Source organism: Leuciscus leuciscus, assembly GCF_965113295.1.
Source record: "Leuciscus leuciscus genome assembly, chromosome: 17".
Lineage (NCBI taxonomy): Eukaryota > Metazoa > Chordata > Actinopteri > Cypriniformes > Leuciscidae > Leuciscus > Leuciscus leuciscus.
In genome coordinates this window covers 22,994,998-23,007,196 of record NC_138741.1, presented here as the reverse complement: position 1 = coordinate 23,007,196, position 12,199 = coordinate 22,994,998, and positions in this window count along the sequence as shown.

Genomic DNA, 12,199 nt, shown 5'->3' with positions numbered 1-12,199 from the left:
TGTTCAGAATCAACACAAGCTTTATCCTTACGCAAATCCCCTCATAAACAACAAAGTATAGACGCGATATAAATAAGAGATTCACTGTGCAGTGTGGACAACTTCAGTGTTTATGACAAGAGTTTTAGTGAGAGTGCAGGACGTGGTAGGTAAGTGATGGCTCAAAGGGAGCGCTATTGACAATCTAAATAATAGTTTTTTTTTTCATGCTTCTAGAGCACCAGTGATTACGTTCACACTGTAAATTATAAAGAGTGATAACTGCATTTAAATGTGGGAGTGAATCCCCTAAATTATAGTCCTGTGAGTCATGAAATTGCTATGATTGACATAGCAACATTTTGGCGTCTAATAATGTTATGATTTTTTTTACATTTACACTTTAGTCATAAGTTTACATACACCTTGCAGAATCTCCACGTTATTATAATTTTTTTTTTATTAAGAAGGATCATAAAAACATGGTTCTGCCCTGAAAAAGCTTTTTCACATAACAGATGTTTAATAGCCTAGTCCACAAGACAAAGTACAAGACAAATTACATTGGCATTATTTTAATATTGTGTGTCATTACCTGTATGATTTTTTGTTGTTGTTTGTTTAGTTTTTTTGTAAAAATCCTCCAGCTCCTGCACATTCTTTGCTTTTCCAGCATTTTCTGCATATTTGACTCCTTACTAGCAGTGACTATGAATGTGTGATCCATCTTTTCACACTGGTGACAACTGACGGACTCATACACAACTATTACAAACCCTGCAAACATTTAGTGATGCTCAAGAAGGAAGCATCCGTTAGGAGCCAGGGGGTGTACATTTTTTAACTGTATAATTGGTGTAAATTGTTCTTATTTTGTTTAAAAATTCATTAATTAATTTAGCCCTGCCTTTCAGAGGCTAAATAAGATATTAGCATGTAAAACAAAATATGAAAAATGTAAACATCACCATCATCTTGCTCAAAAGTTTACTCCTGGCTCTTAATGCATTGTGTTGCATTCTTGTGCATTACCTTGCAGATTCTGAAAGATGTACAATAGGTTAATGTCTGACTGTAACTATACATTGCAATCATTTTGTAAGGTTTAAAATATTAATTTAATAGCTGAGTGTTGAGACTTTTCGCCGGAATTTGATTGACAGGTGATCTGACCAATCATGCAGATACGTGAAAAATGGTGTATTGATTTCTTTTTGCAGTTCTGATGTTCATTCATGTTTAATTCGTGCTATAACTAGAAGAGATTATCAGTTCACATGCTGCTTGAACTGAGGCCTACACATTAAAGCACCACAAAACAGTATTTATTGTTTGAATTTCATAAAAATTTAAAAATTTGATGTGAAAAGTAGCCTGCTCTGTCTTGTCTGTTGGCGCATTGTCAGTGTCCTCTTTTCTCCGCAATATAGTTTTCACTATGTGAGAACATGTGACGTGAGAGCAGAATGGCTTGTCGGACACAGCAACAGTAACTAAGAGGGGCGGGTCTTTGTGAAAGGTCAATTTCAAATAATTAAAATCTTTGTGGACTCGGTCGGGCTCGACTCGGACTCGGATGTTAAGGATTCGGACTCAAGTCCGACTCGGCCCTCTTTGTAGGCTACTCGGACTTGGACTCGGACTCGGACTCGATTGTTAAGGACTTGGACTCGACTCAGACTCGACAAAGGTGGACTCAGACACAACACTACTGATGTGTAATGCTCCATATTTTATTCAATGACTGTGATGTTTCAATCTCTCATTTGTTCATCAGACCAAAAAGCTTTGGGTTAGTTACAGGTTTTAGGTTTTGGTTCTGATGTCACGGCACTCATAAAGCATTGCTGTGCACATTAAATAATTATTTTTTTAATCAGCATTTTTTTCTTGTTTTCCTGTAAAAACAATTTTTAAACAAATTTAAAGCTGCAGTCCGTAGTTTTTCTTTGTCGCCATCTCTGTTCGAAATCTGCAATTCCAGTTATTCGCGGAATTATCAACTTTACGTGGGTTGTGCCTCGCACAGCACATCGCGGATGAATCCAATGTTTTGAGGAGATTGTGCGGCTGTCAGTCACCGCGCCGGTGTGGATACTGGCATTCGGAATCACAGATTCTACTTTTTGGAAGTATGACCAACATAAGAATTTTCACCGGAAAATGTCATCTGAGCAAGTAAGTAACATCCACTTTTGTTCTGACCAACTAAGGGGAAAAAAGCATTGCAGTAAATCGCACTCATTAAATCTAATGATCGCTTATCATATCACGTCAAACCGTGCAAATTATACTTTGATCTCAAATTGTTAATGTTAACAACATCAGCATTGCGTGACTACATTTAATGCCCTTCCGATATTTATCCTTGTTTTCGCATGGGCCGGTTGCAGTCTCTTTTTTTCCGTAGCCACGCTGAAGTCCGAAGTCTTTTGCATTTTACAACGGGTGAATCTCCAGTTGTCACTGGTGATTGTCTTTTGAACCTTTCTGGATCTGCCATCAAATTTAATAGTTTAATTATATCAAGTGCTGTAAGAAAAGGCTATAAATCTCCACCTCCAACATCCTTACATGCAACATACAGTAGCTTACTAGCCGAGACTCCTTCTTTATGTGTACAGATGTGACGTAATGACGCAAAGACATGCTTGAATTTCCCGCGGAAATCCACCAGTTCCACTGGAATTAAAAACATTATTACAAGCTTACCGTTTTGAATCGAGCTAAGGCAAGCAGATGGTTTTGAACACTGGCTGGTTATGTACTTGCTCAAAAATTTATTTTGGATCATTTTTAACCCAAAAAAGTTACGGACTGCAGCTTTAAAAGAAGATAGATTTACTTGACTTGAGGCAAAAAAACTAAAACATTTTTTACAAAATAAGTGTTTTTGAAAAAAGTTGCCAATCAGCGACAGCATTTTTGATAATTTTCACAAAAGTTGCATGGCCCTCAGAATATTGTGTATGAATATCTGAACATGCAATATATCAAAAGAATGAACAGACCCTCTGCTTTTAAACAAACAAACAAACAAACAAAAAAGATTTATTCAGCAGCATCAAGCATTCTTTTTTTGTCAACACTTCATGTGGCTAAGTTTCATAAAAAAAGCAAAAATTTTTGAGGGAGAAAATCGCGTTTTTGTCAAAGACTACGTCTGGATCAGATTCAGAGTGATGATCAAAACATACATTAGATGGAGTGGATTGAGTCCATCAACACCTCCAAAGCTTGCACAGTCCCATACCTCATTCTGAGTTGACATTTCGTGCGATAACGTTATGCAGTTTTGATTCATATGCTGTTTAATGTAATTATCGCGTTATTTTACATATGCATCTGCTTATGTAGCACTTGCATCCTCCAACACAACACTTACGCTACTTCTAGGTTCTAATGGAGTGGGGTGGAAAGATATAAAAAATTATGCTGGAGATCAGATCTTAAATACAGAAACAACACTTTACTGTAACACAGCAAACATAAAAACAGTAGTTCAGATCTGTGGGGGATCGCAGGTAACAAAAGGTAAGAAAGTAAAACCCACTTTTCTATTTTTTGTGTTCTAGATTGGGGATAATTTAATCTTATAAATACACCCTGCGTGCAGTTGTATAGCACAGCAGAGTATGAAATACTCATTCCCATTATCTCAGGGAACCGAGGTTACGTCAGTAACCGGAGCGTTCCCTTCTGAAACGGTCTTTCACATTGCGTGAATCACGCTTTGGGGAACGATATACCCTGTAGTGAACAGCAGACACGATGACAACCAGAGGTCCCCACTTCACAACAGGAGTCCCTTTGTCCCACGTGATTAAGAAGACAGAAGGATGTGATAGGACCCTCAAAGACAACTATGGGACTCTGGTTATCAGGACTGCCAGAGGTGACGACATCAATGACCCATGGATCAAGGGCTAATCTAATCACCAGTTGCACATTGTTCACCTCAACCCTCCTTAGACCAAGGTGTTAACGACCATGGAATGCCCAGGGCCACCAAACCAGTTCTGGATAGAACACGGTAGGAACAAAGAGAGGCCCTAAGAAAAAGACAATCTTTATAAACATTAGCTTAAAACCACAAAAATGGCCAGGAAACTGTAAGGAACATGTCCTACATATCTCCTTATTTTATCCAGGGAACTGTGCGCACAGTGGAAACCACACCTGGAATAACAGCCAATGTAATCTAACCCACTAACACAGAAATGGATATCTGGGTGATTCCTCCCAGAAAGGAAAGGAAATAAATGCAAAGACACAGTCACACCACTACAGTAGGAAGGCGGAAATTAGTAAACCCCTTCCCAACTGGAAGGAATAAAAGCTTTCCCAAGCAAACACACCCTCGTTATACGTATAGCATGACCAAGGTAATACTCTCGCAATTAAACCTTCACCCGCACGGACCTTCAAGCAGTTCAACCGCTTCTGCAGAAGACTTCGGCTCCAGCAATCAACGCTTGACCTGCACGACTCTTGCCTTTGGAACCTCTAGCCTGCAAAGGATCCTGCGGATCGACCACCGCCTGACCTACAGTTCTCCGGATTGCACAAGGACCAGCAGTGAACCTCCAGCACTCTGCGGCTCTGCAATTGTTGGAAAGTAATCCACTCTACCCCAACTGCGAGCGGAAAGATACCAGTGGAAGACATAGCCCATCGCCGGACTGATCACCTGACCATGTGAAACGTAAATATGAGCTAACCAAACCTCTTCCCAAAGGCCTTGGCATTTGGTTGTTGCTATATGAGATTGCTATTTGTTTAGAGACTGTATGTAGGGTCAGTGTATACAGATATAGGGTCAGTGTATACAGATAGATACATTAGACACGTTATCTGTATTCATAGTAAATGCTTATTTACTATTTTAATACCAGCATCCAGAAAGACCACAATTGACTCCTCCATAGACTTCTAATTAAGTCAAGTCAAGTCAAGTTTATTTGTATAGCGCTTTTCACAATACAGATTGTATCAAAGCAGCTTCACAGTATTAAATTAAAATAATACAACAAAGTTTGTTTCAAGAGGAATTTATTGATTGATAAAATTAAATTAAATATCCCCAAAATATCCCCAACTGAGCAAGCCAAAGGCAACAGTGGCAAGGAACCGAAAAACTCCATCAAGTGACCTAATGGTGTCCTAAAACTCCATCAGGTGACCTAATGGAGAAAAAAAACCTTGGGAGAACCCAGGCTCAGTCGGGGGCCAGTTCTCCTCTGGCATTTATGAGCTAGAGGCCGGATTGTAGTTCGAACTATAGGATTATATGAATGCCTCGCTGAAGAAATGCGACTTTAATCTAGTTTTAAACTGGGAGAGCGAGTCTGAGCAACGAACAGTATCAGGAAGACTATTCCAGAGTTTTGGAGCCAAATGTGAAAATGCTCTCCCTCCTTTGGTGGTTCTGGATATCCTAGGTATGACCAAAAGCCTTGAATTTAGTGATCTTAAAGAGCGCGATGGATTATAGGGCGATAGAAGATCCGTTAAATAGACTGGAGCTAAGCCGTTTAGGGCTTTATAAGTCAGTAGCAATACCTTGTAATTAATACGGAACTTTATAGGTAACCAATGCAGTGATGATAAAATCGGTGTTATATGATCATATTTTCTTGATCTCGTAAGAACTCTAGCGGTGGCATTTTGGACTAACTGTAGTTTGTTTAATGAGGATGCAGGACAACCAGCTAATAAAGCATTACAGTAATCCAGTCTCGAGGTCATAATTACCCATTCATTGCTTCGTCCAATCCGTTGCTCGTCTACTTGGGATTCATTTTGTTAACGTCCATTTGTGTAGTTGTTTGAAGTTTGATTATTGATTAGATTTTCTTTGTAGTTTAGTTGTTTTTCCTCAGTAGTTTAGTCATTTTCCTTAGTAGTATTAGTGAGTGTTATATTTTATTCTTGTATATATTTTTGTTAACAAATTAATTTTTATTGCAAACTGTGTCATGTGTTGATAATCAGAGGCTCTACAAGCTTGCCAGAATCTCCTTAAATCTTACAGTTTGATCAGATGACAAACTTCCTATGATTTCTATAATTCTAATTCTTTCAACAATCTTCCATGATTGTTCTTTATTGTCAAGGTGAAATTCCTTGGCTGGTGCCCTATAATATAGGAAGGAATCATCTGACACTCTCACACTCACCTTAGGCGACGTGTGACCAAAAACTCAATATTAATATTAATATTTAAGACCATAAATCACAAAAACCCAAAGAACCGTGCTATAAGCTAAGAACAGAAGCTGTCCTACGAGCCCAGCCCAAGGGTGCCACTACGAGGGCCCTTAGGAAACATAGGCTAACTAGCGAGGCTCAGGCCACGAGGCTGGAGCCTCAGCAAAGACTGTCTGGACCACTATTGGGCTGCAAGAAAGTTAAGTGGACAAGATCTGTGCCTGCAGGGCAGGGACGTCCAGGTTATAAAACCTAGTGAAGGTAGACGGCAAAGACAATCTGGCTGCCGCACAAATATCCCCAATGGAGACTCCACTCCATAGGCTGGGGCCGTAAGCTGGCCGCTTGAAGTGGGTCAAACAAAGGGCTTCGAAGGGCCCAAATTAGTCAGAGAAGACAGACCACTTAAGGGTTTAACGGCGTCTCGTAGATGGCGCTTTGGCCTCTGCTATAGTGTTAGGCACAGGGAGCTGCAAAGGTTCCTGTCGAGGGACCACAGATGTAGGCTCCATAGCTCGGGTTGGGGATGCCAAATGGGACCTTCTCGCTTGAGAGAAGAAGGTCTTTCCTCAGTGGAATCGGCCACAAAGCTGTTGATGACAGCTGTATCAGCTCGAGGAACCACGACTGGTTTCGCCAGAATGGAGCCACCAGGAGGACTGAGCATCTGATCTCCCTGATTTGTCTGATGAGCTGAGGGAGCAGAGTGATCGGGGGAAAATCATACAGGCGAGCTTTGGACCATTCCTGGGCCAACGCGTCCTGTTCCCTCGAGAAAAATGTTGGGCAATGAGAGTTGTCTTCTGAGATGAAGATGTCTACCTCTGCCCTCCTGAAGATCTTCCAAATCATCTGGACAGCTTGGGTGTGGAGTCTCCATTCTCCTGTAGACACCCCACCCTGGGACAGCATGTCCGCTCCTTGGTTCAGCCTGCCCAGCACGTGCACCACCCTCAGGGAGCCCAGGTTACACTGTGCCCATAGGTGTCACGCCATCTTGTAAAGAGACCAAGTCCTGAGGCCGCCCTGGGGATTTATGAAGGCCACCACCGTCATGGTGTCCTAATGGACGGGGATGTGGTGCTCCTCTAGGGCTGGCAGGAAGGTTTTGAGAGCCAGGAAAACCGTCCTCCTGGAGGTCAGTCCTGGAGGTCAGGAAGTGGCGCTAATCGAAAGATCCTACTGACCTTGGTCTTTATCAATCCCTCCTCTCTTCCTTCTCTGCTAATATCTCTACTAAAATGACTTACTATCACAACAAAATTAACAATTCTTCTGACTCGCTTTTCAAAACCACCTCCTCTCTTCTCAATTGTCCTCCTCCTCCTCCATCAACCCTAACAGCTGACGATTTTGCCACATTCTTCATAAATAAAACAACCACCATCAGCAGCCAAGTTACCAAACCACAAACTGACACATTTCTTACCAGCTAACACACACATTCTAACCTCTTTTTCTCTGCTTTCAGAGGCAGAAGTCTCCAAACTCCTCCTTTCCAATCGCCCTACTACCTGTCCACTTGATCCTATTCCCACTAATCTACTTCAAGCCATTTTTTTTTTAGCCTGTACAGTACAGTACAGTGAGGCATGCAGGATTTGGACCGGCGTGAGTTCACTTAGTCCCGTCTGCTCATCCCTGCAACTCCATTGTTTCTTCCTCTCAGGCTTCTGAGAGAGAGAGAACGGTGTAGAATGAGGGGCAGGGTCCCAAGCGAGTGCAGCGAGTGCACCTAGCAGTGAGAGTCCGTCTTGGTGAGCGTGGCTTAGCATGGGCATGGCCCCGGCAAGCTACGCACTCAGAGGCGCGGCATTTTGAAACAAAACATTAGCGAAAATATGCTCTTTTAGAGTGAAATATGCTCTATTAGCCTAACCTGATAGTCGCAGAGGAGAAGTGCTATTCTCAGCTGCCGAGGTTTCAGCGCAGTTCTCGTCATGCAGTGCAACAGATGGCTTGAATGAGTGCAGTCACGGCATGGACACATCCCAGGCAAGCGATGCACTCAGTGTGCTCATCCGAACTACATCTGTTTTGGCGGGTTGAAATTCCATAGGTTTGTGCAGCCGCATAAACAGGAACAAATCAGGCTTCAGTATTATGAGAAAATGGACTTTCCCCAAAGCGTGATTCATGCAATGAACAGCTTCGAAAGGGAACCGGGTTGGCCCACCATCTTTGTTTCCGCATCATGCACATCTTCATATACACACCACGGAAGAATCTTTGTCCAAATGGAACATAAAACCTGACCAAACAGCTGTCATTCACCCAAATGTATTCCCTTTATGTTGCCGACTAGGTAAGCTAGGTATTAGTATGCCTTTCGTTTAGAGTCTTAAAATCAACTTTTAACAAGTTCAACATTAATCTCCTCTCGATTTCTCCGCTTCTCCTCTCTTGTTCTGTCTCGCTTACATGTACGTAAGTGATTCTCTTAATGGGGAAGCATCAATACAATTCCTTATAGGAATATTTGTATTCAAATTTCCCTGAACTCTTAATGAAACGTATACTTTTAATCCATTTACCTATGAACTATGAAATATTATATTATCTTTTATATTATAAATTATGAATCGTTGTAGTTAACTATTTATTTATAATAATTTAAATAATATTTTAATGTGAGTTACACTTACATATGTTATCACTTGTTTCTGCTTTTTCTTCACATGTGTTTTGATCAGGAGATCCAGTACTCTTTCAGAAGCTGCGTAATAGCGCCCCCCTACCGTATAACAGTGAAAACACGGAAAGCCGGAAATTTTCTTCAATGGAAGTGTTGTCTCATTAATGATGGAAAATTATATCAATGGTGGGGAAAGAGTAATTCAATTTTTCTTATTTGTCCTATTTGTCTTTCCCCATTGGCAAAGTACTTTTTATCATTATCAAATATAATTCAAGATTTATAATATCTCATGCAACTTTTCTTCTCAAATATATATAAAAGACCTTCTCAGATATATAAAGACCAATCACAATCAGTATCTAAATAAATGTAATGAAGACCTAATGAGAACGAGAACGATTTGTAATCGTGCCAGGCCGAACCAGGCTCAACTGGAAAATATAACTGGAACCATTCCTTACCGTTCTTAGGACCGCTCGGCCCGATAGTGGAAAAGCAGCTAATGTCAAAGTAAATGGGAGATTTTCGAAATTTAAGCTTAAAGTTTTTTTAACTTTTTTTTTTATATATAGTGTTTACAAAATAGCAAAGTCCAAATAAGTCCTACTATTAACAAATCTAACATAAAAGACCATTGATGACACCAAGTCTGCATTGATATGTATGCAAGGCCTCATCGGGGTCAAGCGACAAATGTAAAGGACAGAACAAATCACATTAAGATTTGTTAAGGGCTTAAGAGATGAACTAGCTGAAGGTAAAGAGAAAGAAAAAAGAGGGAGCAGGTAATGAATCTGACATTTTCCATAGAGGTTGTGCTGACGAAGCAGATGGAAATGCCAGCTTGAATGGTTCCCCCTTCTCCGTTTTGCTCTCCACACCATGCTTTCCATGAATTTTACACTTTTGGACACTGGATTTGTGAGAGAGCTTCAAATCAGGGCTGATCTCTCTCTCTTTCCCTCTCTCTCTCTCTCTCTCTCTCAATTACTCTGTCATTCTCCCTTTCGGTTTTACACACACACTTTTCTCTACGTTACAAATGAGCCTGCAGTAAAATTAATGTTCTGTAACCATCCTGCTAACTGCAGGTACCCTGTTTCTGCACTGACGGCAGCTAATGCCCTTGATCTTTCATTAGGAGTCCACCTAAAGAACCTCAGGGAAAGCTGGGTCCAGTGGAGCGAGGGAGAGGAGGACAGAAAGCCCTTCCATCAGCAGCCAAGTCTGTCCATCCGGCATTTACCATAGAAAGGACTTCAAATACTTTGTAATTCTCCATTAACTTGCATGCCATTTCTCCTGCACCACATGAAGCAATTCTATTAAAACGTTTCTGTATTTTCTAGTATATTAATGTTCACAAAATAGTGTAGTTACTTGATTATGTCTATGAAGTTTGGTGTGGTTATTTGAGTACATGTGATTGTTCAGTTTTAAATTAAAATTAATAAAATTAAAAGTTAAATCAAATTAACAACTTAACACACATTCCTGGATTTATTTTTAAATGATAAATCAGTGTGCATTATTATATATATATTTTTTTTTTTTACATTTATCTGCCTCTGAAGCAAATTATTATTTTTTGGGCTGATGTCACTGAAGCTAGAAAATACACAACCATTTGTGGACTAAGTTTAAAAAAAAAGAAAAAAGAAATGAGATGCTTTTATTCAGCAAGGATGCATTAAATTGTTCAAATGGACAGTAAAGGACAAAAAAAAAAATGTTGTTCTTATGAACGTTCTATTAATCAAAGAATCATGAAGAAAAAAAAGTATCACTTTTTTTTAGTAGCACAACTGATTTCAATATTGATAATAATAAGAAATGTTTTTTGAGCACTAAATCATCATATTAGAATGATTTCTGAAGGATCATGTGACACTGAAGTCTGGAGTAATGGTGCTGAAAATTCAGCTTTGCCATCACAGTAATAAATTACATTTGAAAGTATATTTAAATAGAAAACTTAGTTATTTGAAATTGTAATAATATTACATATTACTGCTTTTACTGTATTTCTGCTCAAATAATTGAGTTCTCTCTGGTGAAGTATGCAGGACTTCTCCAAGCTCACGTTCATCTGCCTCCACTTTTGAGTGCCCTCAACTCAAAATCCAGTCATCAACTGATCCATAGAAAACCAGTCCCTGCCCTACATTCTTTTTCTTTTTTGATAATCCATTACACTCGGATATACATCACAATGCATAAGAAAAAAATCGGTTGCTACTTCCGTTTCATCACAACTTTATTAAACGGCTCACTTCAAACTGCCTCAAATTACAACAGGTTTCAGATCCAAATCTGTCTTAACATCGAGTCACCAATTCCCATGTAGTTTGTTGTGTATTGAGTAACTTGCTCTGACAGGAAGTTTACCACATTGGAAGGGGCATTTTAAAATTTGAGGTGAAGGAGAAGACACATGGACCACTAAGCACTTGGCGTTATCATTTTTCACATGGTGTAGCAATCAAACCCGCCTATTAGTCAGCTTTGTATGGTGCAGTCACCTGCAGACAGAAGAGACCCCATTGATTCACTATGAGTCCATTGAGAACTTATTTAGAGAATTAATGTGACTTGGCGAAGGGCTGCAGCTGCACTGATCGAGACTGCCATTATAAAATTAGGGTGTCCAACTGATCCAGATGCACAGCTACTCCTGCAATCTCATTTAACTGGACAGGTTTATTCCTCCCTGGAGAACTGATGTATTCATCAGACTTTAAAGGCCTGTGTGGATCAGAAACAAGCATGAGATTTATTAGATCAACATTTGAATTAAACTTCACAAGAAACGTGGCATAAAATCTATCTGAAATGCTCTGCCAGTTTGGGATTTGGTTATTGACATTGTTTGCGGGAGACATTGTAGTAAGCAGATGTAAATATGTAAGGAAGGCTGTGGAGCGTCCCTGATCCACACAAACTGGATGTAATGTTGTGAGATTTACAGCTTGGGGCCTGCTTTAATACTGAAACTGCACTGGCGCCCTGGCTAGTCTATGTGGTCTAAACGAAAAGAGAAAAGCAAGATAGAGCTCAGTGTCTGCAAGAGAGAGAACAAGACAGAAGAAAAGAGTAATGCATCGAAGCCCTGGGCATTTTAATTGTGATGAAAGTAGGTTAACCAGAGGGGATAAATTACCAGCATGTGGAATGGATGGGGGACTAGGGACCATGTGAAAGGTCCTCCCTCTCACCTTGAATCCTAATAAGACACACGTGCCGGGGAGCTGCCAGAATCTTCTGGTTCCGCTCTTATAACACACCTCCTCCAAGTGCTATTATGCAAGTGCAACTGCAAATGAATGATATTCATTATATGAAATATTCCCAGTTTTGTTCAGTTGATTGTCG